This window comes from Sciurus carolinensis, unplaced genomic scaffold, assembly GCF_902686445.1.
Source record: "Sciurus carolinensis unplaced genomic scaffold, mSciCar1.2, whole genome shotgun sequence".
Taxonomy (NCBI): domain Eukaryota; kingdom Metazoa; phylum Chordata; class Mammalia; order Rodentia; family Sciuridae; genus Sciurus; species Sciurus carolinensis.
In genome coordinates this window covers 780641-807773 of record NW_025920169.1, presented here as the reverse complement: position 1 = coordinate 807773, position 27133 = coordinate 780641, and the positions used below count along the sequence as shown (strand labels likewise).

Here is a 27133-nt window from a genome sequence, read left to right as displayed (position 1 = left end):
TTGTATATTAAGATGTTTTCCATATTGTAGCATGTGAAAATTATAAAATAGATGACCTGTGGACTTCAGTACTCATTTGAAATCCACTTTGTAGCTTTGAAAAGTAATAAGGACACTGCCATGTCACCCTCAATACTGGCATGGTATCCATATTATAGCTTTAAATACTGATAATGGGGCAACCTTTTGGCCTTTTGCATGAAAAAAGAAAATCCATGTGGAATTCCCTGTGGTCATTAGTTATTAATGTCACTTCTATTTGTGCAGATCATATAACATCATATATAGTGTGACCTTTAATGTTAATATGTTAACCATATGGTGGCATTTGTTACTACTAATCATTCCCTGCAGGCCTTTAGTAATAATCTAATATTCACATAGAGCTTCAGTTCTCATATACTAACTGCTCTGTGGCATTAATGCTGCTAGGACATCTGTATTTGAAAACTGAAATTGATACTACACCTCCCTGGGACTTTCCAAATTAGTAAATTATCCTCCTAATGGCATTTAAACTAATATCACAGATGCAATGTGGCCTTCAGTACTGACCAGATACCCATTTCATAGCATCTATAACTGATAAAATAATTGCCTTTTGGACTTTACAGCTGAAAAGAGATCCAAATTATAGCAGGAAAAAGTGATAAAATTGATACATTTGGGCATTTAATATTGCTATGTTGTCCATGTTGTAGTATCAAACCTTGAACAAATAGCTTCCCTGTGTCCTTTCATTTATATTTTCTTTGACTAGAATTGTACCTCACAAATATGATGCCTTTATCTAATCCAGATCCAGTAATTTTATAGAAATAATTAATTCACATTTATTTTGGAGTAGAATAATTATATTGAAAAATGGGATAGGTATTAGAGTAATTTTGATTAATATTGAAATGACATTAGTTTAATTGATGAAATTTTGAGATACTATTTTAAAGTATTGCATAAATCAGAAAATCATTCAGACCAAAGGTAAGAAAAGCCTCACAATGTGGAACTCACAATTTGAGAACCAAGTTGTCTGCTGTCTGCACTGTCCCAGGAGACATGGGGCATAATCATGGCATTTCACTGCTAAAAATTAACAATTTTATAGGCAAAATATGCATAATTTCTCAGCATCTTAACCCACACTTCAGGTACACAGTAACATGTCACTTTCCTGTGTAGAACTTAAAGTGCTGATGACATACTGCTCATGACATCTTCATGGGGTAAATGAAGATTGCATATTCTTAACTTTGCAAATGGAACACTGGGACATGGAATATGTAGTAGAAATCATAACCAGACAGAGTTCAAACATCCTTCCATGTCTCACACCATGTTCAGAATACTCTGCCGCCTTGGACTGTGACCCTTCTTGTTAATGTGCACTGTCTCTGTGGGTACCTTCAGGCAGTGACCCTGTGTTTCAGAAATTCTGACACTCACACTCACGATGATTTCATTGGATTTTGAATTACTTCCCCTCCTCTCTCCAGGACAAGCTTGGTGAAGCAAGTTGATCAAGTTCCGATCACTATACATCACTTCTCCCAGAGTCACAGTATTGAAAAAACAGAAGATTGGAAAAGTGCCATTTTATTATGCTTGTTTTGATCCTCATGTCTTCAGTAAATGTCCCTTTGAACAAACAGACCAAGGAAGAAAAACTCCACCATTTCCTGAACGTAAGTTTCAAATTTAAATTCTAACACTATTCCCCAAATGCATGGTGTGTGTGTGTGTGTGTATGTATGTGTGTGTGTGTGTGTTTGTGTGTTGAGGGGGCTGCTCAAATATATACTATACTACTTAAACATGACAGGCAAATATATATATTGTGCAGCAAAATAAAATAAATTGATCAGTGTTACAGATTTTATGCTGTAGTTACACTGTGTGGTGCATAGTTAATGAATGAATTATTCCACAGTTACTCAGCCATTATTGCATCCAAATACAGTCATTCTAAATCAACATTTAATTCACATTTATCTAGTATTAGGTGTAGTATATTGCAAAATGCAATGTTATTTTAATACATTATTTTTATTAATGTTGAAATGATGGAAATCTAACAGATAAAATATTGAAATGTCATTCAAAATATTACTTAGGTCAGCAAAAGCATTCAGGAGAAGATGGGGGCAGGGTGGGTGAAAAATGTAAGAAGAGATTCAATTCAAGAATCAAGATTTATTTAGAGGAAAAAAGTATGTGTTGCTATCTGACATAAATATAAGAATTAATATAAAACAATTTAAATGAATTTTAATACTCCTTAGTTCTGCCATGTCCATCTGGAAGACATAACATGTAGAACTTGGTGTTATTACTTACCTATTTTTTCAGGTTGTTTAGAGTTCCTAAATATTCTAATAAAAAAGTCAGAAAATAAATGTTGGGAACAAACACAGAAAATGTTTTCTGCCTTAGATAGCTTAACTTCCATTAAGGAAGAAACTAAATAATTACCCTGGAGTCCTTCAGAGACCATGAATTTTTTACAGTGATACATACCCATGAAATCCCTTAGTTCTCATACCAAGACTAAGTGCTGAGTATCTGCTTCACCATATCAGATTGGTCCATACTTTTAGAGAACAGGTTGCCTGAAACCAACAGTGGGGCTGGAAGTTAGTTCAGAGGCAGAGTACTTGCCTAGCATGCTCAAAGCCCTTTGTATGACCCCAGTACCATAATTAGGTTTAAACTAGCAGTAGTTTAAACAGACTTGAAGGACTTTACCTATAAGTGAGAAGTATATTTTACTCCAAAGTATTTTACCTATTCTTGCCAAAAGAAATATGTCCAAGTCAAATTAAATAACCAATGACAACTTGTTAGATTCAGGGAAGAAAATGTTGTCCACTATGTTTCATATCTTTCTATACAGTTTTATAGATATATAATTTTTTTATTTATGCACATGATGTATATACAAACTCATTTAATTCACATAAAGTCATTTAATAAGTACATTTTATATACTCACATAATATGGATATTGATTTTAAAAATGACAAAGCATTCAAAGACATTTTCACATTCTTATAATCAGAAATGACATTTGGTAATATTTTAAATTTTTATTATGAAAAATAATTGAATATTTAAATTAAGAAACAATGAATCAAAATAAATAAATTTAAAAAAAGAAAGACTTAATGAAAAATAAATAGGTAAGACACTTTTATATCAGCTCCCATTAAATCTTCGGTTTTTCTCCCATAGCCTTGAGTGATAGTTAGAAAAACCCCACAGTGATGAGAAATCTGTGCCATTCTGTCTCTCAGTAATGCCTGGCTACTCACAACAGAAACTTAAAATAGAATTCAGTCTTGATGACTAAATCGCCTTCCTGTTCACCCTGAGAACATCTCCTCCCTCTCCTTGGCTTAGCTCCCTCTCCCTGAATATGCAAAATGCCAGCCCTTTTAAGACTTCACCATCTATTGAGTTTCTTCTGTTTGGATGAAGAACACTTTTTACTTGTTCAAGTATAGGACAAACATTTTGTGTCAAAAAGTAAAAATGCAGTTAGGTTATCTAAGTATAAATTGCTTTGTGAGAACAAGCATTGAAAAGATACATTTTTCAGAACTGGAATTATGGGCCATATACATGCATAATTTTTAGATATACAGCCTTAAAATCTCTGCAGTTCCCAACGGGTTTGCTTGTAGGGTTTTGAGCTACATTTTTTGCTCAAATGTTGCCAGTGCTCCTGCCCCATAAAATTAGTTGTGGAATTTTTATCATAAGAATTGTCAATAGGAAAAGTACTAAGAGAATACACATTCTCTCCTAGCAACCATATCATTTAATCTGTGAACCTCCATGAAAATCCATCTGAATAACCTTCATTTAACACGCCAATGGATAATGGTCCATGGGTTAATTTGTTCTTCACATAATTTAATGCAAGAAGTCACAACTTTAAAAAACAAATCTATTTAATGACTAATACCATGCACATGCAATTGCTAATCAAATCTCTCTTCAACAGCAAAGCATTTTTCAAATCCAGTCACATTTTTGAATCGACTGCCTAGAGCAGGTGCCCTGCCAGCTCTTACAGCCATGGTCAGTGTAGTGACGACTCCCAGACAGAGGGAGGTGCTGCTGTCCTGAGCCTTTTCACCCACTGGAGGGAAGACACAGCCATCCTCTCCAACAGACCACGAGTCTGCATGTCAAGGTAGGCCAATCCAAGGGCCCAGGGGGAGACCAGAGACAGAATAGTGGGAATAAATTGCCTTTCATGTTCCTCACCACATCTGCTACCCCTCAACTTCCCCAACCCTGAAGCCATTCCTTCCTTGACTCAGAAAGAGGAACATTAATAATGAGTCCAGAGAAGGAAAGTGTGCCTCCCTTGGTTGGTGGCTCCTCTTGAAAATGGTCTACCACCATTTGGGGCGAAGTGAGTTATATAGACTGGGGGGGGAGAATTTACAGATTTCAAAGCCATTTTTATCAAGGGGACTTGGCAGAACAAGAAAAGAGGATTGCTATTAAAATAAATCTTGACAATGAAAGTTTTTACTGCTTGCAAATCAAAGATTATAAGACATGTTTGTTTAAATGGTGACTGATAAAACACTAGCAAAGCTGACCCAGCATATTTTATTATTGCACATGTTACTGTCATGTAACCTAAGATAGTTTCAGTTGCTGGAGCATTCTCAGGACCCACAGGAAATCCCAGATACTTTAAATCAGCAGGGAGGTTTCAGAACTTGCAGTGCTCTGATCCAAAACCAAATATTGTGATCTTTGTGAAGACTTTGCATTTCTGAAGCTCATGAAATCAATCACGTTTCCTGCAGCCTCTCCTTTCCGCAGGTGAGAAGAACATTTATACGATGCTCATGGTGACCTGACTAATGCATGCACAGAGCATGCATGCCTGGCCTGTTGCCAGTGAGTGACTCCTTTTGCACTTGCCAGGGATCCACAAGAGGAGGTTGTAGGGGCTCAAGCCTGTTCCTCCCATTGAGGCCAGGAACTCTTATTGACACAGAGTGCTTCAATTAAGAGAAATTATTTCCCACCTAGATGACTGAAACCAGCTGAAATAAAGTGCCTAGGCTTGTTTGTTAACAACTTTTACCTTTGCTGTCAGTGGAAGATTCACCAGATTAAACTGGAACCCTGAGACTCAGGCTATCAAAGCCTGTGTGCCCTTTTACCCCTGTAAGAGCAGGCTGTCTCTGGAGCAGTCAGCTGCTCACCTGCATTGTGCGAGGCCTTCAGGAGAGCAAGTAGGGCAGTGCCAGAGGGCATTTGACAGAAGAAACAGAGTTAGTCTCTGGACAGAGCTGAACCACATAAACCCAAGGAAGAGATGGTGACCAAAAAGCACTCAAAAACAGTTTTTAAACAAATGAGGTTCTGAAGAAAAACACATTCTCAGAAAATACCTGTCTGTCTGAATTCAGAGGAATGAATCTCAGCCACAGTCTATTGCCATAGGCAAATGATTTGTAGGATTTTAAAATGCAAATTATTTTGAAATCCACATTTTAAATTTGTGTAAGTTTCTTTTTAAAGGTATATTCTAATAGGGATATGGTTGTAGAAATACTAAAATAGCTTTCTTGCTAGTACTTTATTATATGATGATTTAGGTTGTCCTATGAAAATCAGACTTAGTCTGCCTCTTGCTGCTCTGATTAAGTGCAGGTGGGCTCTCTTGGAATCTGGCCGGCAGGAGTGTGGGTTCCTCTCTTGGTCACCTTCCTTCAGTATGCGTGGGTTGGTGGCCGCTGTTGGTCAGGTCTCCATCCCTGTTGCTTTGTCCCCCTCCCTGCCTAGGCTGCTGCCATTTATTGTTGAGAGACTGGCTTAGTTAAGACCTGATGCCTCAGTCCACAGATCCATCCAGCTGTTGGATGTGGGAGCAAAGCACATTGGGCCACCTCGGAGGGGCAGCAGGCCCCCTGCACAGGAAAGTCCTGGACAATGGCGAGCCTCCCTCATAGGTGGCTGGCGCACTGGGCTCCCTCTTCGTAGATAAGCAGCCTCCTGCAGCTTTGCCTGGAGTTGCTACTCACCCCGCTTTAGTCCATGTCTGCAGAGGGGCCTCCAGATGCAAGCCCTGGAGGGACCTTTACAGTAGGGTCATAGTCATGAAAGGGACATGTGTGTTCTCAGTAAGAGGGAAGCGGGCACCTGCCTTGCTGGCCCTGGGCAGGGGGCAGTCGGCTGACCTGTTCTCATGGGACATGGTCAGGGAAGGGCATGAGGACAACTGCTCATGTTCGCTTCCCTCTACACTGAGCCTCCTCAGCCTCCACATTGGCCTTTAACGTTGGCTCGATCACCTTTAAGCATGACCACTGCAGCGTGACTGGGGTCTTGTTTCTGGGTGGATGCCTCCTGATGAATGCTGCCCTGGCTGTTGGACATCTTGGTGCTTGGCCTCTGCCTGTCCATCTGACCCTTAGGATCACCTGTGGCCTGCAGCTCTCCAGGGAGACTGCAGGGCTGGCATGGAGGGGCTCCCCTGCCCCAGGAGTGTCTCGGCATTTTGGATGCACTTTGCTGATGTGCTTGGCCATGCCGAGGAGCAGTTTCCCGAGCTGAGTGTTCTTCTCTCCTAGGCCCCCTGGGTTGCCATGGCTAGAGGGTCAGATCCAGGGCTGCATGACCCTGGGGCTCTGTCATTGGGTCAGATACCAGGTCCTCCGGAGCCTGGGAAGGACTCAGCAAGTGTGAATGAGGCGGGGCTGGAAAAGGAGGAGGCTGCTGTCTGCCCTGAGCTGGTTGATGGAGCCTCGACACCCAGGGAGCCACTGTTTGTGAGGACAGGGGTCCCAGCACCCTCCACGGCAGCTCTGAGTGGGACACGGCAGGCTCCCTGCCTTGCCAGTGGCCGTCAGAAATCAGTTTGCAAGCTGGGTGCAGTGAGGCATGCCTGTGATCCCTGTGACCTGGAGGCTGAGGCAGGAGGATGGCAAGTTCAAGGCCAACCTGGGCAACTTAGTGAGACCTTGTCTTGAAATAAAATATTAAAAGGGCTGGGATTTAAATCAGGGGTAATGTGCTCCTGGGTTCAATCCCCAGAAATACAAATAGATAAAAATCAAAAATAAAACCAAAAGCTCAGGAAAACATATCTGGCTGCAGTGTGGGTGCATCCAGTCCTGTGTGGCCCCTGGGCCAGGAGTCTGCAGGCCCCCATCTGGATCACACAGCCTGACCCATGAGCCAGTGGTTCCTAAGACCCAGTGGGCTTCTGACTGCACTGGTGAACGGGTTTGCCCCCAGTGACTGGGCCAGGGGCACAGGGAGATGGAGCAGCCCCAGCCACGGTGGGATCCCATGGCCGGCGTTGGTAAATTCAGTCCCCTAACTGGGTTTCAGGCCCTGTCAGCAGATCTCCCTGGGATATGAGATCCTCCTTGGTTCCTTGTTGATTGTTTGTGGAGGGAGATCTTGTGAGTAACCCTGGCCCCTTTTCCAAGTTCATTTCCAGGCAGGGACAGCAGGGTGCCCTTTGTTCTTCCCCTTGAGGAATCTGCTGGGTCTAGATTTCAGGGGCCCTGCTGTCCTCCAGTTGGATGTGTCATCCAGTCCCTGCCTGCCACAGTGCTCCTCCACCACAAGGGCTGCCTGCCCACCGTGTAAAGGAGGCAGTGAGGGAGGCAGGCATCTTCAGGCAGTGGGGCCAGCGGGCATGATGGTCTTACCTCTGTCAGGTGCCGGGCCTGGGGGAGGGAGGCTGCGGCAAATACCCAAGTGCAGCTAAAACCTCATCCCCAAGATGGCAGAAGGAAGGTGTGAAAGTGGTACCCTGCAGCTAGCCTCCCACATCCACCGGGAGCTGGTGAGGCCTCAGCTCCTGGCCTGTCTCCCTGCTTGGTCTCCCAACCCCCTCTGGCTTGTGCTTACCACAGCTGGAAGCCAGCCACCCGAGAGTGCTGGTTGTCTGCTGAGAGTTGCCTTTGGGGTGCATCAGGCTCTTTGGGGTGCTGAGGGACATGGGAAGGGGAGGGTTGTGCTGGCTGCTCCTCCAGATTGGCCCACTCATCCTCGGCCCCCTCCCTCCTCTCCCAGGGCTCCGACCTCAAAAACATCTGCACCCAGCTCCTCCTGCAAGGGACTTTGTTGAAAATCTCTGCAGGCAACATCCAGGAGAGGGCCTTCTTCCTGTTCAACAACCTCCTGGTCTATTGCAAGTGGAAATCCAGGTGACTTGCTGGGGAGGCTGGTGCCTCGGCTGCCTCTGTGGGCCAGGAGGCAGGGAAGGGCTGACCCACTGCTTCCCCCTGGGGGTGTCTTGGGCTTGTTGCTTCCCTCTCTGGGCCTCCCTTTTCTTCCATGACTTGAGGGGTTTGTTCTAAATCCATATGTAGTGAGAGCCACGTATGCTATTAGAAATTCTCCAGGAGCCAGATTTAAGAAACGTAGAAACAGGCAAAATGAATTTAAACAGTGTATTTTATTTAACCTAATGCAGCTACAATTGTTATATTTAGTTGAAACTCTGTGTGTGTGTATGTGTGTGTGTGTGTGTGTGTGTAACAATAGTCAGTTTGGAAACCTGGGCGCAGGTCTCCCTCAGCACCGCTACTGTGTGTGTAGCTGCGTGGTGAGTGCTCAGTAGCTCCACATGACTTGAATGAATGGCCTTTCAGGCAACATGTCTCTAGATGGTCATGAAGCTGGAGGTGACACCAGCATTCTGTGATTCTAAGCTCAAAGGTCGAGGGTCCCAGGGGAGGGAAGCTATTTCCTGCTGAGCTTCAGGAGGGAAAGAATAGGGTTTTTATCACCTTTGCCCTGTCCCTGGAGCTCCCTGGTCTTCCTAGAGCCAGGTGTGAGGGGACATGGCCATGGTGTTTGTGAGTGGTGGTGCGAATGGCATGTGGGTGTGGCCAGGTGACTGGAAGTCTGGGAGGTGGCTGCAGGGAGGCGACGGGAGAGGTGGAGGGGGCCTGCAGAGGTGCCTCTAGATGTGGGATCTGGCAACCTGGCATGTGGCTGCTAGGTGAGTGGGTAGGTAGGTGGCAGCTATGGATGGAGGTCTGGAGGTCGGAGGACAGATGACCGGGTGGCAGCGTGCTGATGGATGGGTGGGTGGTTGCTGGTGGTGCGTGAGGCAGCTGGACTCTGGAAAGGTAGGGTAGGTTGGTGGGTGGGACGTGGACCATGAATGGAGAGAGGATGGGTGGGAGGGACAGGGGCGCAAATGGGCTGCTGAGTCACTGTGGGGTTGGTGGATGGAGATTTCTGCCTTTCTGTGCTCTTCTTCTTTTTGGTGCTAGGGATTGAACCCAGGGCGTACTACTGCTGAGCTGCATGCCCATCCTTTTTATTTTTTATGTTGAGACAGGATCGCACTAAGTGGCCAAAGCTAGACTCAGATTTGCAGTCCTCCTGCCTCAGCCTCCTGAGCCGCTGGGATCCCACGTGGCCCTGCAGATGTCCTACCTTTCTGTTTCCTGCTCAGCATAGGTGGTCGTCTCAGTGACCAGTGCAGGCTTTCAAGATTCTCTTCCCTGCTACTTTGTCTTTGAGGTGGAGTGACTTTCCAGGGACTTTCTTCCTTGGCTCACAGAGGCTGGGGTACAGGCCAGTGCAGACCCTAATCCCCTTCATCCCTGCCTCTGGCTTGCCCTGTGGTGCTGGCCTGGTCACTTACTGTCTGTTTCTTCTGGCACCTAAGGCTGTGGTGAGAGACCTGGCTGTGGGCATGCTTCCCACTGTCCCTGGGGGCCTGCCTGAGCCTCAGTTTTCTCTTCTGTGGAGGGGGCATCAGCTGGTTTAGAGCTGGGTCCTTCCTCATCCAGGGAGTGTCTAGCCCCTGGCTTTGCCTCTTGCTGTCTGCTTACTCATCTGTAAAGCAGGGTGCATGATCAGATGTGCCCTACAGGTCACTGTGAAGATGACCATGCCCAGCCTGGTGCATAGTAAGCACACAGGGCTTGGACTGTCACTGTCACCATTGACCCCTGCAGCCTCTTTGGGGTCTTGTTCAGTGGCCCTGTGAGTGCAGTCCTTATGGAGGAGGCGCCGAGCCATGGCCCCAGGTGCTCGCCCTTTCCTTGGTGCTCTGGGGCCAGGAGGCCTCAATCTCCTCACTCCATGGTCTCCCAGGGACTGCCTCATGTCTGCCTGCCTCATTTGCTCTGTTCTTCCCGCCCACTTCTTAGGGCCTTTCTCTTGCTCCTTAGGATCTTTCTCTTACCATCTCTAGTACTCCCGTCCCCCCTCCGCCCTGCAAGCTCCTTCCTTCCTCCCTGACACCTCCTGCTTTTCTTCAGGCCAACAAGTGCTCCCTTGGTGGTTGAAAGGCTGTCCTTTTCCAGCCCTTCCTGCCACCCCCACTGGTCTGTCGGAAGCAGACACTTTTCCCAGAACATTGGGGTTTAGGGCTGACCTTTGGGTCTCTGGGGCCTGGTCCCAACTTGTGACTGAACTCAGCCTCTGGCCTCACTGATGTGGCCCATCCTCCTCTTACTATGAGTGTGGCTGCTGGTTGCAGTGTCTTCCATGTGAGCCCAGGCCCTCCCTGGGCTGCCAGGAGCTCCTTTCAGGCCAGGCCCTGCCTTGGTCCTCAGGGGAGCAGGACTGGTTGGAGGGACAGTGCACACCTCTCTGCTGAGAGCCCGGCAGCAGGCCATGTGCCTGCCTCTGGAATGAGAGCCAGAGCTGAGCCTGGAGGCCTAGGGACTGGGTCATGGTGAATGGAGTCCCAGCCCCACTGGAGTAGCCACCGAAGCAGCCAGTGCCTGCTGACTTTGGTCCCTGCTTGGGGTTGCAGGGAACAGCCTGTCTGGGATGTGGGTCGGGAGGTCTCTGACACAGTGCTCTGATCTCATCCAGAAGCAGAGCTCCTTGGGTGTCATAAATTAACAGGAGCACTTTAAAGTCCACCCTGCAGCTCGGCACAGTGGCCCATGCCTGTAATCCCAGGGGTTCATGAAGCTGAGGCAGTAGGATTGAGAGTTTAAAGCCAGCCTTAGCAACAGGGAGTCACTGAGCAACTCAGTGAGACCCTGTCTCTAAAGAAAATACAAAATATGACTGGGGATGTGGCTCAGTGGTCAAGCACCCAGAGTTCAATCCCTGGTACCAAAAAAACAAACAAAAAACATAACAAAAAAATACCCAAGTTCACCCTGAAGTTGTGTAGGGGGAACTGAGGCCCAGAAGAACTGAGTAGCACTCACTCCAGCTGGGGCTTAGCTCATCATTGTCCGGAGCGTGGAGGCTGTCACTGGCCAGTTGCCAACCTCAGTCACGCATGGCTACTGCTCATGTGTTTTTCCAACTGGTCCTCCTTTCTCAGGGTTGGTGAGCAGGATGTGCCCGGGGTGCAGGTGTGCCCAGATGACGCCCGGCCTGTTCTGTGGGTGGCGGGAGTGTTAGTGACTGTCTTCTCGTGGGTGCACACACCATGCACACACCAAGTATGCAAGGAAAGCTCCTCTTCATCCAGCTCCTGACCTACCCCTTCCCTCCTCAGGCCTTGCCCGACCCCACAGAGGGACCTGAAGTAGGTGCTCTGGGGGAGAGGAAGGGTGTTCCCATGGTAGTGTGTGCACCCCCAGAAGTTGTCCCAGGGTGAGCTCTGAGCTCTTGGACTGGCAGGTCCCAGGCCTGCAGCTGGTGCGCTGAGGACGGAGGGGAGCTCGTGTATTTTCCTGAGAGCAGCTGGCTCGGGACCCAGCAGGAGCTCTTGTGTCTGAGTCTGAGCAGGAAAGAGCCCCAGCCAGGCTCTGGTCCCCCTGACCAGCGCTGCCCTAACTCACCCTCCTCACGGCAGTGTGAGTTTGCTTGTCTCCAGCCTTGTTTGATCAGAACTCAAGGATGGGCTTGTGTGTGAGTGTCAGCGGAAGGGGAACGTACCCAGAGAGACAGCGAAGGGAGTCCAGGGTTGGAGGAGGCTCCTGTGGAACCCCAGATTTGTGCCTGGCAAGGACTTCCTGTCTGCTACCCAGGCGGTGTCTACTTCTGCCTCACAGGGCAGAAGGGATAAGGCGGCTATCCTACAAAGGGATGAGGCCTCTTTTACACTGTCACTGATCTGTTCATGAGGGTGCTGCCCCCATCCTAAACACCACCCGAAGGCCCCTTCCTAATACCATAGCATCAGGGTTCAGGGCTTGGGGCTCAGCGAATGAATTTGGAGGGACACCAACAGATAGTAGCATTGATCAAACTGGTAAGCTGAATTCACCTGAATGAATAAATGAGTGGTGGGTGGGTGGGTTGAGGGGTGGATGGGTAGATGGGGTAGATGGGTGGACTTGTGGGTAGATTTAAATGGACTGGCCTGTGGACAGATTGACTGGTATATGGAAGAGTGGGTAAACTGGGTTGGTGGGTGGAGGGACTGGTGGGTATATGGTGGGTGGGTAAGATGGGTGGGTGGAGTAGGTGGTGGTTGGGTGGGTGGACGATGGCCCACTCTAAGTTCTCCTCTATCTGGTCTTATTTCAGAAAGTGCTTGTTAGGAACTCTGTGGGCTGCTTCCCCCTTGCTAGTCAGGAATGGGTTTCTGTTACTTCTCTTTGGCCTCCCTTGACACCTCCTATTGGCTGGCCGGTGGCTCTGGGAGGCAAGCCAGGCTCTGAGCCTGCCTTTCAGATGAGAGCACCGTGACTGGGAGAGAAGTGGGTGACTGACCGCCTGTGCACCAACCCACCGTCCACACTGGCCTAGTCTGATGCTGCCCCTGTCCCTGGCATCCCTCTGTTGCTTTCTCCCTCAGGGGATGCTGACTTCCCAGTGTCTTTCAGGGTCACTGGAAGCAAGAAGACCACCAAGAGGATCAAATCCATCGATGGCTCCCTGTACATCTTCTGGGGCCAAATCAACACTGAGGTCATGGAGGTGGAGATTGATTGTGGAAGATGGCACAGGTAGGCCAGGCCTGCCCTCTCCACGCTACCTGTGGCTCCTAAGTATTTGCCTTTCCTGCAGCACATGACCTACCTCCAGAAAGGTGTCTGGAGCATGGGTACTGAAGGGAGCACCCAGGGCTTATGGTCCCCGAGAGAGGGCAGTGCCTCCCATCCTCCCCTGCATGGTGCCCACCTCCCCAGGAGTAACCGCTGTCTTTAATTTTGTGATGATCACTTCCTTGCTGTTATCCACCATTTATTCTTTACTGAACACTTTAATTAAAATTTCTGTGACTTTGAAACTCATGTGGGTGGTTATGTATATTTAAGTGGCTCTAGATGCACGTGGTTGGTTGTGGCTTCTACTCATGGATGTCCAGGGGTCCTGCCACTGCCCACCCGGCCCTGGCTCTCGGCATGCGCCGCATTCCTTGACTGGTGTCCACTGCAGGAGTGTGCAAGTTCACCTTGGGGGCCCTGCCCTTGGCTTGGTAACCCTCATGCCTGAGTGGCCCAGGGAGAGGCTGGGAGACCCTCCTGGGCTCCAGACAGGTGACTGTCTTCATGCCCTCACAAGCTGTCTTGAAGCCCCGCATCATTTAGGAGCTGAGAGGGGTCTTCGTAGGTCTTCCTTGTCCCCTAGAGAGCAGCCAGGAAAGGGGTCATTCCAAGGGTTGGATGTTCAGCTCAGGGCCCTGCCCCTGCTGCTGACCCTGCCCCTCCATGCTGGCATGGAAGGGCGGGTCCCCACCTGGGCCACCGGTGGTAGGGGGTGTTGGGGTCCGCAATATCCATCTTCGCTCCCATCCCTGCCAGCCAATTACCATAGCAATGGCTACATTGTGACCAATGATTGGAAGATCCACAATACGACCAAGAACAAGTTGTTTGTGTGCATGGCCAAGATGGTGGAGGAGAAGCACAAGTGGCTGGACACCATCATCTGCAAGTGGGAGCAGCGTGACAGTGAGTGCCAGGCCCTCCTGGTGGCCCCACACCTCTGGGCACCTGGGCTGTGCAGGGCTGTGCAGGGCTTTGCAGGCCAGGGCTTTCCAGAAGTTCTCTGTGGGTGCCTTGATGCCAGGGACAGCAGGAGGGCTTGCCGTGCCCCTGAATGCCTGCTTTCCCTGGACCCTGGTCCGGAGCCCTGTGGGCACAGACACCCCTGGAAGGTTGCAGAAGGAAGCCTGGGGCTGACTCTGACAGGTTGGTGGGCTGGGTTCTGAACTGGGGGCACTGAGGGTTGGGGAAGGGACCCTGTGTGTCTGGCGAGTGGCCTCAGCTTACCATGCCCCAGTGCCCTCATCTGAGGAGGGCGTAGACATTCCTGGGCAGGGCTTGCACTTGAGGACCTTGGGAATCTGACACCAGGTCCTGAAAACCGCCCACTGCCAGGTTTGCCGAGCAGGAAGGAGGGCCTTGGTCTCCTCCTGTCAATGCAGCATGGCTGTGTGTTAGATAGCTTACTCCTGTCCCACGCAGAACTCATCACCCGACTGTCTTCTGCCCTGACTGCTCTTCCCTCAGCCCCCGGGGAGCAGTCAGTGGGTCCTCCACTGGCCAAGAGCACAGTCTAACTTCAGGCCCATCCTTGACCCTGCATCCCTGTGCCCCAGATTCAGCTGATGGGCAAGGAAAACCCTCAGGTCTGCCTTCCACATGGGCCAGGTCCAGGCTTCCCGTCCCCCAGCCAGATGTCCATCACCATCACCTCTCAGGAGTGTTGTGTCCAGGTCGGCCACCACTGAGGGTGCCTCTTCTGGAGGAGCAGACACCTGTGTCTTTGGGAGATACATCCAGATGTTAAGTGTAGCATGGAAAAGTATGGAAGACCCAATTAACCACTGAATTTGGCCCCTTGGTAGGCAAGTTTGTGAGCCCGGAAACTGGTCAGGATGTGTGTGTGGTCAGGACTGGAGTGGGTTCAGCCTTCTGGCCTGGCTGGGTGGGATTGATTGGTATCTTTGTGGTTGGAATCCAAAGCTGTTGTCAGCCCTGGGTGTATGTGAACCCAGGTCAGGTGTGGTCCAAGGGGCCCTTGTTGTTAGATTTGGTGTTGTTTAAACCCTGACCTTGGACTGGGCACATAGGATGGTGTGTGCTGTGGTCAGGAGCCCAGATCTAAGTTCACTTCCTGGATCAAATTCCTGGTTCACCATTTTGAGTTGGGCCATGTGGACTGAGAACCTGACTTCTCTGGGCCTCAACTATGACGTGGGGATGACCACATTGTGTTACTGTAGTTTCTCTAAAGGGCTGCTTGGCATGTCATCGCAGTGTAAAGGCGTTGGCCATGTTGTCTAGATTGAACGAGTCCACATAAAAAATTTGGGCCCAGATGAAGGCCAGGATCCCATGCATCTGTTTGGAGGAGGAGCCATCTTCTAGCCAGGCTGGAGTGAAGAGGGTGGCAGGCTCTCTGCTAACCTGTGCAGGTAGAGCTGTGCCCTGGGGTGGGCATGGCTCTGGAGCTGGGCTCGGGGTGAAGGCTGGATCCTGATCCTGCAGGGCTCAACCTCTCTGGACCTCCACCTTCCCATGTAGAGCGGTACTTCTGAGGAGTCCATGGCAGGTGTCTGGAGCCATGGATGACAGATGGGAAGTGCTCGTAACTGCCCTGGGGTGGCCGTGGTGGGGCAAGTGGGGTGGTTTTCAGGACCCATGGGAAGCTGCCTTCGGCCCGCTGGGTCTGGTGCCTTCTCAGTGCTGATGGTGTCCCCATGCAGTCCTGAAGCTGGGCATGGAGCGAGATGCCTACGTCATGATCGTGGAGAAGGGGGAGAAGCTGCACCTCCTGATGATGAAGAAGAAGGTGAACCTGATCAAGGACCAGTGCTGCAAGCTGAGCACTGTGCTCAAGTGCTTCCTGGGCAAGTGAGTGCCACCAGTGACCGGCTCCCAGACCTCCAAAGCCCCTCCCAGCCCCTCCCAACCCTGCCCCTCCTGGGCAAAGCCACCCAAGGACCCCCATCCTTGTGGAGCCGCCCTCGGAGTTCAAGGGAGCTGGGGTCACACTTCAGTCACTGTGCCGTCTGTCACATCAGAGCCAACAGGTGCACCGAGGGCTGGGTTGAAGCCATAGCTTGCTGTACTGGCGCCCTGGGGTGGGGAGAAGCTCCTAGAAGAGCAGCAGGTGGAAGGTGGGTGGGGCTCTTAGGATAGGATGGTGCTGGCTGGTGGCTGGGTATGAAGTCTGGACCTGGGAGGAGAGATTGGAACCCCGTGGGTGGGAGGTCATTAGAGCAGCTGCAGACAAAATGGACCCTGGCTGACTGCATGCGAAGGAGGATGGAGGAGGCGGAGGAGGGGGTCCAGTAGCCAGGTGAAGAGGAGGTGGGACAGTGGGAGAAGGTCCAGCATCCTTGTCCCTTGGGGCCTGAGCCTGGAGTGGGAGGAGCCCAGGGTTGTGCCTGGGGTCAGACAGTAGGGGACACACAGCAGGTGGCCTCCAGGGATGGCAGGACCTTGGGCTGGGCTGCCATTGCCCTCCCAAGCTCTCCCTGGAATCCCAGGAGTCCTGGGCCTGCTCAGGGCCAGAAGGCAGGGGGAGGGCCCTGGCTGGTCCTTATCATCTGATCCCTAATCCTGGTTGAAAGGAGCCTCATCTCCTGGCAGGGCTGCTTCCTGCCCTCTGGTCAGAGAGCCTTTCTGCCTCTTGCCAAGCCCTTGCCCAGCCAGAGTGGGTAGCCTGTCTGATGAGAGCTTCAGGGGCATTTCCATTTCCTCAGGAAGGATTAGGGGGTAGCTTCCACTGCCCCTGTGCACGGGGGCCAGGATCCCAGGATGGTTGGCCCTGGGGACCAGGAGGCCAAGGAGGAGACCTAAGAAACACTCCATCCTGTGCAGCTCCTTCCTCACCTGTCCTGGCAGCTCCTGAGTCCTCTGGGAGCCCTGGTCACCTTGGGTGGAAGGAATCGGAGGCCACAGAGAGGGTTTGTCCAGCCCTGACTCTCTGCTGCACAGCGCTGACATTCTTTCAGTCTCAGAACACTGTGAGGTGGGTCACTGCTGCTGTCCCACTTTAAGGGTGAGGAGAAAGCACAGAGAGGGGAGGAGTCTGTACAGGGTTGCACAGCACATGGGCTGGGATTTGAACCCAGGCTGGTGACACAGGATGTTCTGCTTCATCTCACAGCTTTGCCATGTTATTCATTTTTATCCATGAATCCAGAGTGTCTGATTTATCTTTACAACTTTCAAATGTTAGGGTTTGAGCCTCTTAACCTCTCTGCATTTCAATAAATGATCAATTAAAGAGAGGACAAAATGTACCTCACAGGGTTGCTGGAGGAGAGAGATGACATGTGTGATCTGTGCAACTACACGTAAGTGTGGTCTGTACATGAATCTGTTATCATGGAGGAGTCCAGAGGCAAGTGCCTTCCACCAGCCTCAGCTTAGTCAGACAGTCAGACCCATCCATTGCTTCCTCCCTCGTGTTCACTGAGCCCCTACTCTGGGCCAGCAGGGAGGGGGACACAAGGAATCCCTGCCCTTAGGGAGATACCTGTCTAGAGAGGAACCAGATGGCAGACCAAAGGACAGAGGAGGTAAAGAGTGGGTTTCAGGAGTTGAGGATGTGGGAACTGCAAGGCAGGGAGGAAGGGGGGCTGGTTCATCCAGGGCAGCATGGCCTCTGGGGGTGCTATTCCAATAAGGTCGAGTGACAGGCACTAGACCGGGGGACAGTGGAGGGAGCCTAGCCGGGAGTCCTGAGGGTGAATAAGCCTTGAACTGTGGAGAGATAGGGAGGAGGCTGTCACCGCCACAGGAGGTGTCCAGGGACCGTGGGGTGGGAGGTGAGGCTGCAGGAGCCGGGGAGCTGGATCAGCAGGGCCTGGGTCCGGGGCCTAATTTTATTCTAGGTGCCCCTGGAAGGCAGGGGATGAGGGTGTGCCTTGTCACAGAGGCCAGAGGAGGGCACTGGTGGGACTGCTAGAGCTCTGGGACCAGGTGGGACAAGGTGTGTCTGGCAGGGCGATCAGAGTGGGCTTCCTGGAAGGCGAGGGCCTTTGGTTCTGCGCTGCTGGTGGTTAGGTGCCCCGGGGAGTGAGTGTGAGGAGGCGGATCAGTGTCCGGCTGCCCTGGACGCCTCCAGCTGTGGAGCGACAGGTGGGTGTCAGCCCAGCCCCAGCACCTGGGCTCTTGGAGCCCCAGCCCTGTAGGTGGCGGGCAGGATGAAGGCCCACTGAGCCATGCAGGGACCGGCTGGTGGCCGTCTCCAGAAAGGCAGGACATGCCCATGAAGCCCTCGCCCAGCACCAGGGCCTGGTGTGGGCCAAGTGAGTATGTACTGGGGCCTTGCCCTGGCCTGTAGCTGCTTTGCTTTAATTTGGGCTGCACATGCCCCCGTGACTGGGTTTGGCCCCCACTGACCATCAGCCACAGAGCTGCAGTGGGCAGGGTCATTGAGTCCACCTTGTGCAGTAGCCGTCTTCTGTCCTGTGCAGCACCTGGCATGTATGAGGGGCAGAGGCTCTGTCCCCAAAGAGCCCCAGGACCTTTTTCCAGCAGGAGAGGGGCTGCTGCTCCCTGAGCTGCTTTCCCACATCCATGGTCATGTTCTGGGTCTGTTTTATTCATTAAGTCATTTATTGAGCACCTGTGGTATGCCATTGGATGGGGAGAAGTAACATGGAAGGAAGGTGATTGTCCCCTAGGCTTGCAGGAGGAAGGGGTGACAGACAGATTGGACGAATACACCAGGCTCTGGTGGGAGTGGGGTGATGTCCTCACTTCAGATATCTACTGAGCACCAACTGTGCTCAGTTGGCCTGGTCTGGCTGCTGTCCTGCAGACCCCCCATCTGCACCCCTCCCTGGTGGCCCCGGGATATGAGATGGCAGGAGCACAGTGCCACAGGGGTCAGGGTAGGGTGCCTCACCAGGTCTGCTCTGGGCCCTCATATCCTGCCCCAGGAGGAAGACTATGGCTTTGACATCGAGGAGAACAAGGCCATGGTGGTGAAATGAGTCCAGAGGGCTTGCTGGCTGCAGTGAGACCTCCTGGCTGCTGGCAGGTGCTGTGTGCAGGTGGGAGGGGGTAGCTTGGCAGGTCTGGGGACATTGGTCCTGCTTCTCTTTCGTCCACTTGAGGAAACTGGACCCAGGACCCCTGCAGGTACTGGGGAGCAGGGGTGCGCCCCCCATTCAGTGCACTCCTGTGTGGCACACCGGCGCCCTCTGCTGGCTCTGCGCAGAGGCTCCAGGAACGCTCACATTCTGAGCCAGATTTCCAAAGAGCTTCGTTGATAAAAAACCCAAATAGTGGGCGGCAGGAGCAGGAGGAGTTCCTTGCTGTGCCCTGGGCAGGGCTGGAGGAGCACTGGGTGGGAGGCAGGACTCAGCCCCAGGCTCACAGCTTCTCCTGGGTGGGAGGTGGGGCTGCACCTGCCATGCCAGGAGCTCCCGTGAGAGGGGTAGTCACCAGGTGGCCACCCCATTGGATGCCAAGCTTGGCCCTGCTGGGCAGGCCATCCACAGCAGCTGCTGTTCAGAACCTGTGCTTTCTGTGCTTCCCACAGAGGAGCTGCCACGGCCTGCAGGGCTGCCCCTGTCATAATGAACACAGGGAGGGTCCTTCACTGTAGAAAGCATGGTTAATAACAACATACCCATCTGCCCTGTTGTCCCAAAGATGGCTGACCTGCAGGAGTGCAGGAAGATCTACTCCATCAACAAGGACCTGGTGTTGCTGCGGCCCTTCTCTGTGGTGGAGTCCCTCCTAAACCAGTGCTTCTGCTCCTGCCACCCTCTGCACCTCCTGGTGGCCACCAAGGCCAAAGAGTGAGTGTCCCCTGCCCCTGCTGGCATTGTGAGGAGGTGCTGTGCTGGGGTGCTGGTGGGGCAGGAGCCGGTGGCCCTGTGGGTGGCCCGTCCCTGCAGCCACCATGGGACGTGAGCTCTGGCTATGCCAAGGGGCCTTCAGGCCCTGGGCATGTGGCCCTGTTGGTGTGGACACAGTTCCTACCCTTTATGGACCTCCAGTCAAGTTGTGGGACAGGGCTGGGGACAAAAGTACACAGGTAGGGGCATGAGATACATCCCAAGCTGGGGCAGCTAGTGACCTGTGGACAGACAGAGCTGGGAATGGACTGGGCTGTGCAGATAGGGTGGACACAGAGAGGCAGACAGGAACTGGAGCTCCTTTCTGGTATTCTGGGGGAGGAAGTTCCAGGCAGAGGTGCCTAGGCCTGTGGTGGGGCCGTCCCTGACATGTTTAAGGACCAGCAAGGAAGCTGAGAGGTGCAACCGAGTGACAGGGTGAGGAAACCAGCTGGGCAGTGGGGCCAGCTGTGGGGCCCTGAGCCCTCTGGAGAGCAATTGGAGGTTCTGGGGTCCAGCAGCTGCAGTTGGTGCAGGTCGGGGTTCAGGGCGAGTTCTCTACTTTCTAATTGCGCACCTGGTGTCCAAGTTTCCCTTTTACTCGAGGCCAGTTTTCCCCTGTGGGAGCATGGGCATTTTGAATGTGGTTATTTCAGTCGAAGGCGAGCTGGTTCAGGAGGTCAGTTCCCTGTGTGGTTGGCTGTGCCAGTGGCAGAGGGCACCAGGCACAACCTTCTCTTCAAAGTTCCGAAGCACCTGGGGCTGGAGCACAGGCTCACGGGATGGCTTCATCGGGCAGGTGGGAATGGGAGGGACGAAGGCAGGACTGGGACACAGCCTGGGCAGGGGCATTCTGGACAGAGGACGCCCACTGCCCACCCTGGCAGGTACAGCCCTCTCTGCCATGGTGGGGAGCGGGTCTCAGTGTGGCTGTGACCTGGCTCTCCAGCCCCTCGCTGGTGGCCCCACTGGGTGTTTCTCTGGGGACAGCACCAAGCTAAGCTGGACCACTTCTTACTCTGCCTCTTCCATAGTGAGTCAGCACCTGCTGGTGGGGTGCTGGTCTGGCCACTGGGGGCTCCTGGGATGGGGAGTGGTGCGGGTGTCCTGTAGAATTTTGGGGCTCTTGGCCTCAGGACTTGTGGTGTGGACTCTGGTCAACTGCATTTCTCCTCCTGTGGGAGTGGCAAGCCTAGGGCCGAGTTTCCCAGAAGCCTCAGAGGCAGGGCCCCCAGGTGGCCCTGGGTTGTGGGAAGCGTGCTGCTTTCCTTATGCCTTACCTGTCCCTGGTACCTGCTGCAGGACCATCAAAGTCCCTGACCACCCTGAGGCCCTGTGCTTCCAGATCCGGGGAGCTGCCCTGCCCTGTGTCTATACCTTGGGGAGAGGTGAGTCAGAACCCCACTGACCAGCAGCGGCCCTGGGGACAGGCTGTCAGCATCATATGAGTTCTGAGTGGCCTGGCTCACTGGTCTGGCTCAGCTTCCTAGTGAGCCATGGCATTTGTGTCCTTCCTGAAGCAGAGGTTGTGACACTGATCACACCTGGGCAGAGTGAGCCCAGAGGGATGCAGGGAGCAGAGAGGATGGCTCAGCAGAGAGTGCATGTCCCTCCATGAAGAAGCCGATGCCCTTCAGGCTCCATATTCCCAGGCAGGAATTTGGCCTGCTCCTGCCAGACTGGGCTTGTTGAGAGGAGACAGGAAACGTGAATCTTTGTCCTGCAGGGGCATGCTGCAGGCCCAGGCCACCAGCTCCAGGCCTCTGCCCCCTGCACTGCCTTCTCCTATGGTCTCAGGGGCTCTCTGCCTTGGAGAGGAAACTGAGCAGGTCCGCAGTGCTGGGCCAGCATTGTATACACAGGCCCCTTCTAAAGTTTCAACATTGTCATTTTTGAGGTCAGAGTTATGCTTCTAGAATCTGTTCACTAAGAAAGTACAAATTGTGACAGAAGGCTCCTGAAAAGTCGATGACGTTTTGAAGGTGTCATTTACCTTTAAAGCAGCGGTTCTTGACTGGGGGTGACTTGCCTCCTCCACATGACATCTGGCAGGACTGGGGAGGATTGCCATTAGATCTGGGGCAGACCAGAATGCTGCTGGCATCCCATAGTGCCCCAGGTGGCCCTCCAGCCCCAATGGCGCTAGTGCAGGTGGAGGCTGCTGCAATAGTGCAAGTGGGTGTCCGTCAGCTTTGCACCTGCTGTGATGAAACACTCAGAGCCTTGACTCATAGGAGGGAAGGTTGACTGGGCACTGCGCATGCCTTTGATCTCAGCCACTCAGGAGGCTGAGACGGGAGGATCACAAAGGTAAGGCCAGCTCGGCAGCTTGGTGAGACCCTGTCTCAAAATAGAAAGGGCTGGCGGTGTGGCCTCGGCCACCTCTTTGTGTTTCCACCCCCTCTGAGAAAGCACGCAGCTGGGTTCAGGCCTTAGGGGGACAGTCCGAGTCCTAGCCTGGCAGTGGGTGGGCCAGCCAAGCATAGCAAGTCCGCTGGTGTTTCCCGAGCCCTTGCCGAGAGCCGCTCGCTGCTGAACCTTTTCCCGTGCCAACTCCCCGGATCCCTCAGGAACCCCGTGAGTGGTTGTGTGGATGTCCCGTCTTGGAGACAAGGACCTGGAGCCCAGGACGTTGAGTAGTGCTGATGAAGGACGGTGGAGAGCAGGGTGTGACTCAGCACCGAATTCAGGCTGCCCTTGTCACCTTGCCCACCCAGGCAGAGACTGCATGTCACGTCAACCCCGAGACCCCAGGGGGCAGGGGGTGGTGCTTAGGAACCATGGGAGGGCAGACGTGCTCCTGGTGACTGGCAGCACTGGCTCGAGTCCCAGCTTCTGACCCTTGGGGGCTGCTGTTCCTCCCTGAGCTCCTGCTTCCTTTGCCACACGGGGTTGACCCTGGTCCAGGACCAAAAGGTCATGCAGGACCTTGAAGGAGACAAAGCTCTAGTGACTTGAGCCTGGGTGCAGAGCTGGATGCCCCTTCCATGTGACCTTGGCTAGCTGCCCCCTCTCCGAGTCGCTTCTTCTGCAGAGTGGGGTGCCAGCTCCCTTGCTGCCCATGAGGGGCCCGTCAGCTGCAGGGAGAGAGGTACCCTGGGTGTTTGGGGAGTTGGGGTGGGTGCAGTTCACCTCGTGGCCTGCCTTACCTGCCACACCTGTTCACTCCTGTCCCCAGGCTTCGAGGCTGTGGCTGCAGGACTGTGCTGGCCAGTGCATCCTGAAGGTCACCAGCAGCAGCATGGCCAGCAAGGGTGCCCTGGGGGGTCCTGGAGCACTTTCAGGCATTCTGGAGTTGCGGCCAATAGGCGCTGGTGAGTGGCCTGTGACTGGGCGAGGGGAGCCCTGCTGGGAGTGGCAGGGCGGTGACTGACCCCCAGATGCAAGGGCAGCCCTGGGGGCCCTGTCCACTGGGCACAGGAGGAGGCTGGCCCCAGCCCCACAACCTGGTATCCAGAACCCAGGTGGCGGGATCGGACCTCCCTCCTCACCCCTGGGCATGGTGGCAGAGAGGTGGTGACAGCCTGTGTGTCCTTGTTGGGGCTGGGCTGTGGGAGGGCAGCTTCTCCATTGACCATCCCCTGGATCTCGGGGTGTTCCTGGGGCACCTGTTGTGCTCAAGGCTGTCACTTGGCCCTGGGGACACTGGAGGCCTGGCATTTTCCAAAGGCTCCCCTCCCCGGGCTGATGCATGGGGCAGTCACTGTCCATGCTGGAGGCCCTGGGAGACTCAGGTGGCATCTGGGAGATGCTTCAAGGCGGTGTCCCTGGCAGGCCTGAGCCCCAGCTGGTCCCCAGGCAACTGGTCCCCATTCCCCCTCCCTGGACATCCTCTAACAGTGACTCCCTCCAGGGCCTCTTCCACTGGATCTACCACACCCACAGGGATGCCCAGGAGACACAAGCCAGCCAGGAGACCCCCGGCGAGGACCCCCATTGTGAGGGTGCCCCAGAGGAAGACCAGCCTGACTTGGGTAGCAGGGAGGTGGGGGTGACAGGGAGGGACTGGGGTGTGTCCTCTGTGCCTCTGAGCCTCCACAGCTGCATTTCTGTACCCGTTCCCTGGGCCTCCCCAGACCCACAGAACCCAAGGCTCAGGGTGACACCATCGTACGCTCTGGCTGGGAGTCTCCAGGCTTAGCCCAGGTTGCTGAGGGCTGCGTGCTTTCTGGGCTCGGGGGTCTGTGTCCTCGCCTGCCTGGGCTCCTGGAGGCCCCTGCACCCCTTTGCATTGCGGCTCCACTGCCGTGAAGTCCCCATGTCATGGCCTGAGTCCCCTGTGGCCCCCTGGAGACCTGTGGGAGGTCAGGTCCTCCTGGTGCAGGCTCCTCCGCTCCTCTCGGGGCCACTTGCTCTGCACTGTGTTAACAGGATCTGGGGGAGGTTTTGGTGCCTCTGCAGCTACCTCAGCCTGAGCCCAGGTTGCCCACCTGTCCACTTGGCCTTCCCACCGGATGCTTACAGGAGCCTCCCTTTAGGACCTGCCCCTCCATCCTTTCAGATTCTCGGCCCTACCCAGAGTCCTCTTGGATGCCTTTCTTTCTCCTGCCCTCCCACTTCAATCCCAGCAACACCCTTGTCCACCCACTTCTTCTGCCCCCAGCATCTGACCACTTCCCTGCACTGCCATGGCTTTTCACCAAAGTGGTTGCAGTAGCCTGCTCACACCTCCTCCTAGGGTTCCCCCAAACAGGAGAGCAGATCTCCAGATGATACCTTCCTGCTCAGGGTAGAGAACAAAGTCCCCACCTTGGCCAGCTCCAGCCTGGCTCTCCAACCTCCCCTCCCAGCACTCTCCTGCTTGTCCTCTGCTCCATTCACTCCAGCTGAATATGTCCCTGCCTCAGGGCCTTTGCACTTGCTGTTCTCACTGCCTGGAACACTCCACAGTTCCACTTGACTTGTGTCCCTGTCCTCATTCAGATCTCTTCTCAGAGACCTTTGTAGGTCCATTTGTAGGTCCCTCAGAACCCCAGATCCACCAGAGTTCTGCCCACTTGTGGGACTGGGCTTCAGGTGGAGGGGGCAGGTGGGGCCCCTTCTGAGTTACACAGACTGAGACTGTCCCACAGGGGTTGATTCTAGAGGAGACTCCTCCAGGAAAGTGGTGCACAGTGGCAGGCAGCAGAGGTGGACAGCGCTGGGGATGGTCCACGCTCCCACCGGCTGCACGGGTGGCAGGGCATGGCTGGCCATGGTGTGGTACTCTCCTCAGGGTTGCTTCCCTTGGCTTACAGCCTGGCCTCTGCTGTCCCTGGGCCCCCAGCTGATCCTGTGGGAGGATGGCCCAGTGGTCAGCCTGATAGTGGACAACATGGACCAGGAACCCAAGGTGGTGTATGAGTACGTGAGTACCATGGGCATCCAGTGCCACGTGGTGGAGAGGATCGTGGACCCCCGTGGCTGCTTACGCATTACCACCCAGGTATCTGGGGCGGGGTCAGTTCTCACATGGTCGGCATCACCCACTGCGCTTCCTTGCTTGGGCCTTGTCCTCATCCCTGCCCTTGGTGACTGTGGTGCCGAGGAGGGTGACTGTCCCTTCAGCTCGAGTCTGCGGCATAGGTCCTGAACCCTCACACCCCCAGGTGTGCACACTGATGGTACCTGGAGGACATGGGCATATGTATGGAGGCGGACTGGCAGCTGGGCCAACAGACAGAGCATGCTGTGCTTGAAGCATTTACCGAAAGCCCGATATGTTTTTTGATTTTAGTCTTGTTCACTCAGACTTAAAAATGCACTTTGTGAGTAAATAGGTTAGACATCCTCGCGGTCCATGATTAAAAGGCCCAGGGTGGACCAGGTGGCAAGTCACTCCCACTGTCACTGCTGGGTCCCACAAGAGGAAGTCTGCATAAAATTTAACTTTATCATACGTCACTTTAGCAGAAGAAAAGGAAGCTCAGGAAGACGGAATATGTCGCTGGACGTTAATGTCTCGTGACAGATCAGGCCACTGAAGTCCATCCCCAGGGAGGTTCACTGGCAACTGGTTTTACTGGAATAGGGGACAGTGACCCAGTGGGTTTGCGATCCAGCTCTTTGTTCTTAGCAGCCTCATTTGTGGAGTGGGAATATCGACACCTCACCATCTTGTAGGGCGTTAGTGCCTCCTGCCTGGTTTTCTGATGAAGAAACAGAGGCTCAGAGAGATCCAGGTATTTGCCCAGTGACTCAGCTGGGACCTGGGACTGGCAGGCTGCACGTCCCTTGTGGGTTCGGAGGAGCAGGGTGTGCAGCAGCAACCAACAGTGGCTGCTCTTCCTCCAGCCAGGGGACGAGCTGCCCTGTGACATGCGCATCCAGTGGGACAAGAAGGACAAGCTCCTTGGCTGGCTGGAGCACATCGTCAACCTTGGCTGGTCATCTTGTCCTGGAGGGGTGGGTCCCTGGATCCTTGCAGCCCCCTGGCGGTGGGCTGGGTGGACTCGGCGAAGGGCCGCACTCACAGGGCTTCTGTCTCCAGGTAGACACCATCAAGGTGCTGCTCAAGGGACTGGTGATGGGCAGGGCATTCGAGGAGACCAAGCATTTCCCCATGGAGCACAGCCTTCAAGGTTAGGGGCACTGTGGGGGCAGCAGGCTGGACCCCAGGGGCATGCACTCCTCTTGGGTGGCCCTGACTAGTCAGGCCATAAGATTCCTGCCTGTGGGCCAGATCCAGCCACAGCTGCTTTTGCTTAGAATCAGATGATGTCTTTCATTTTTAAAAAAATTTTTAAAGCATCGTAAAAATGAAACAATGTGTGGTTGAAGGTGCAGGTGCTGCAAAGCACATTTGGTGGCCCAGGGCTGGTCCTTGAACCATCTGGACTTCCCTATTGGGGACACAGGGACAGGCCTGGAGCACGCTCCCCCATTGAGTCACACCACACGGTCTGCTTCATCTTCATGCTTGCAGTCCATGTGCATTTGCTGCCTGGTTTATTACTGACTTTTTTTTTTTATCCTATCTCCTGCTGGGTGCCATGGTGTATGCCTGTAATCCTAGTGACTCGGGAGGCTGAGGCAGGACTGTCGCAATTCTGAGGTCAGCCTTAGTAATTTAGCAAAACCGTGTCTCAAAGAAATAAAAAAGTAAAATGAGAAAGAACTGGGATGCAAGTAGCTCAAAGGTGAAGTGTCCCTGGTCCAATTCTCCAGTATCTAAAAGAATGAATAAGTAAATTTCAGAAAGTTATGTTACTTTTGGAAAATTAGTTTCTAAAGGATTTTATCTTATCCTCCCCATATATGAAGAACCAGTGTAGTAGGCCATAAATTGATGAAAACCATAATGAACAGCAACACTGTCATTGCACTGTGGTTGAGTATCATTACCTGTCTGGGGCCTCCTCAGAAGAGGGCTCTGTGAGCGGACAGCTAAGGCCGTACCAGCACCAAGCTGATACTTTCTTCTTTGCAATGAATGAGATGAGAACTGGAATTTCTATGTCCTCCTGCCTTTCCTCC

General features: G+C 53.0%; 1 pseudogene; it reads left to right on the top strand.

Annotated features, from left to right (window-relative positions):
- The window catches only part of LOC124974692 (phosphatidylinositol 3,4,5-trisphosphate-dependent Rac exchanger 1 protein-like), a 79801-nt pseudogene that overhangs the window by 9578 nt on the left and 43090 nt on the right, over window positions 1–27133 (top strand).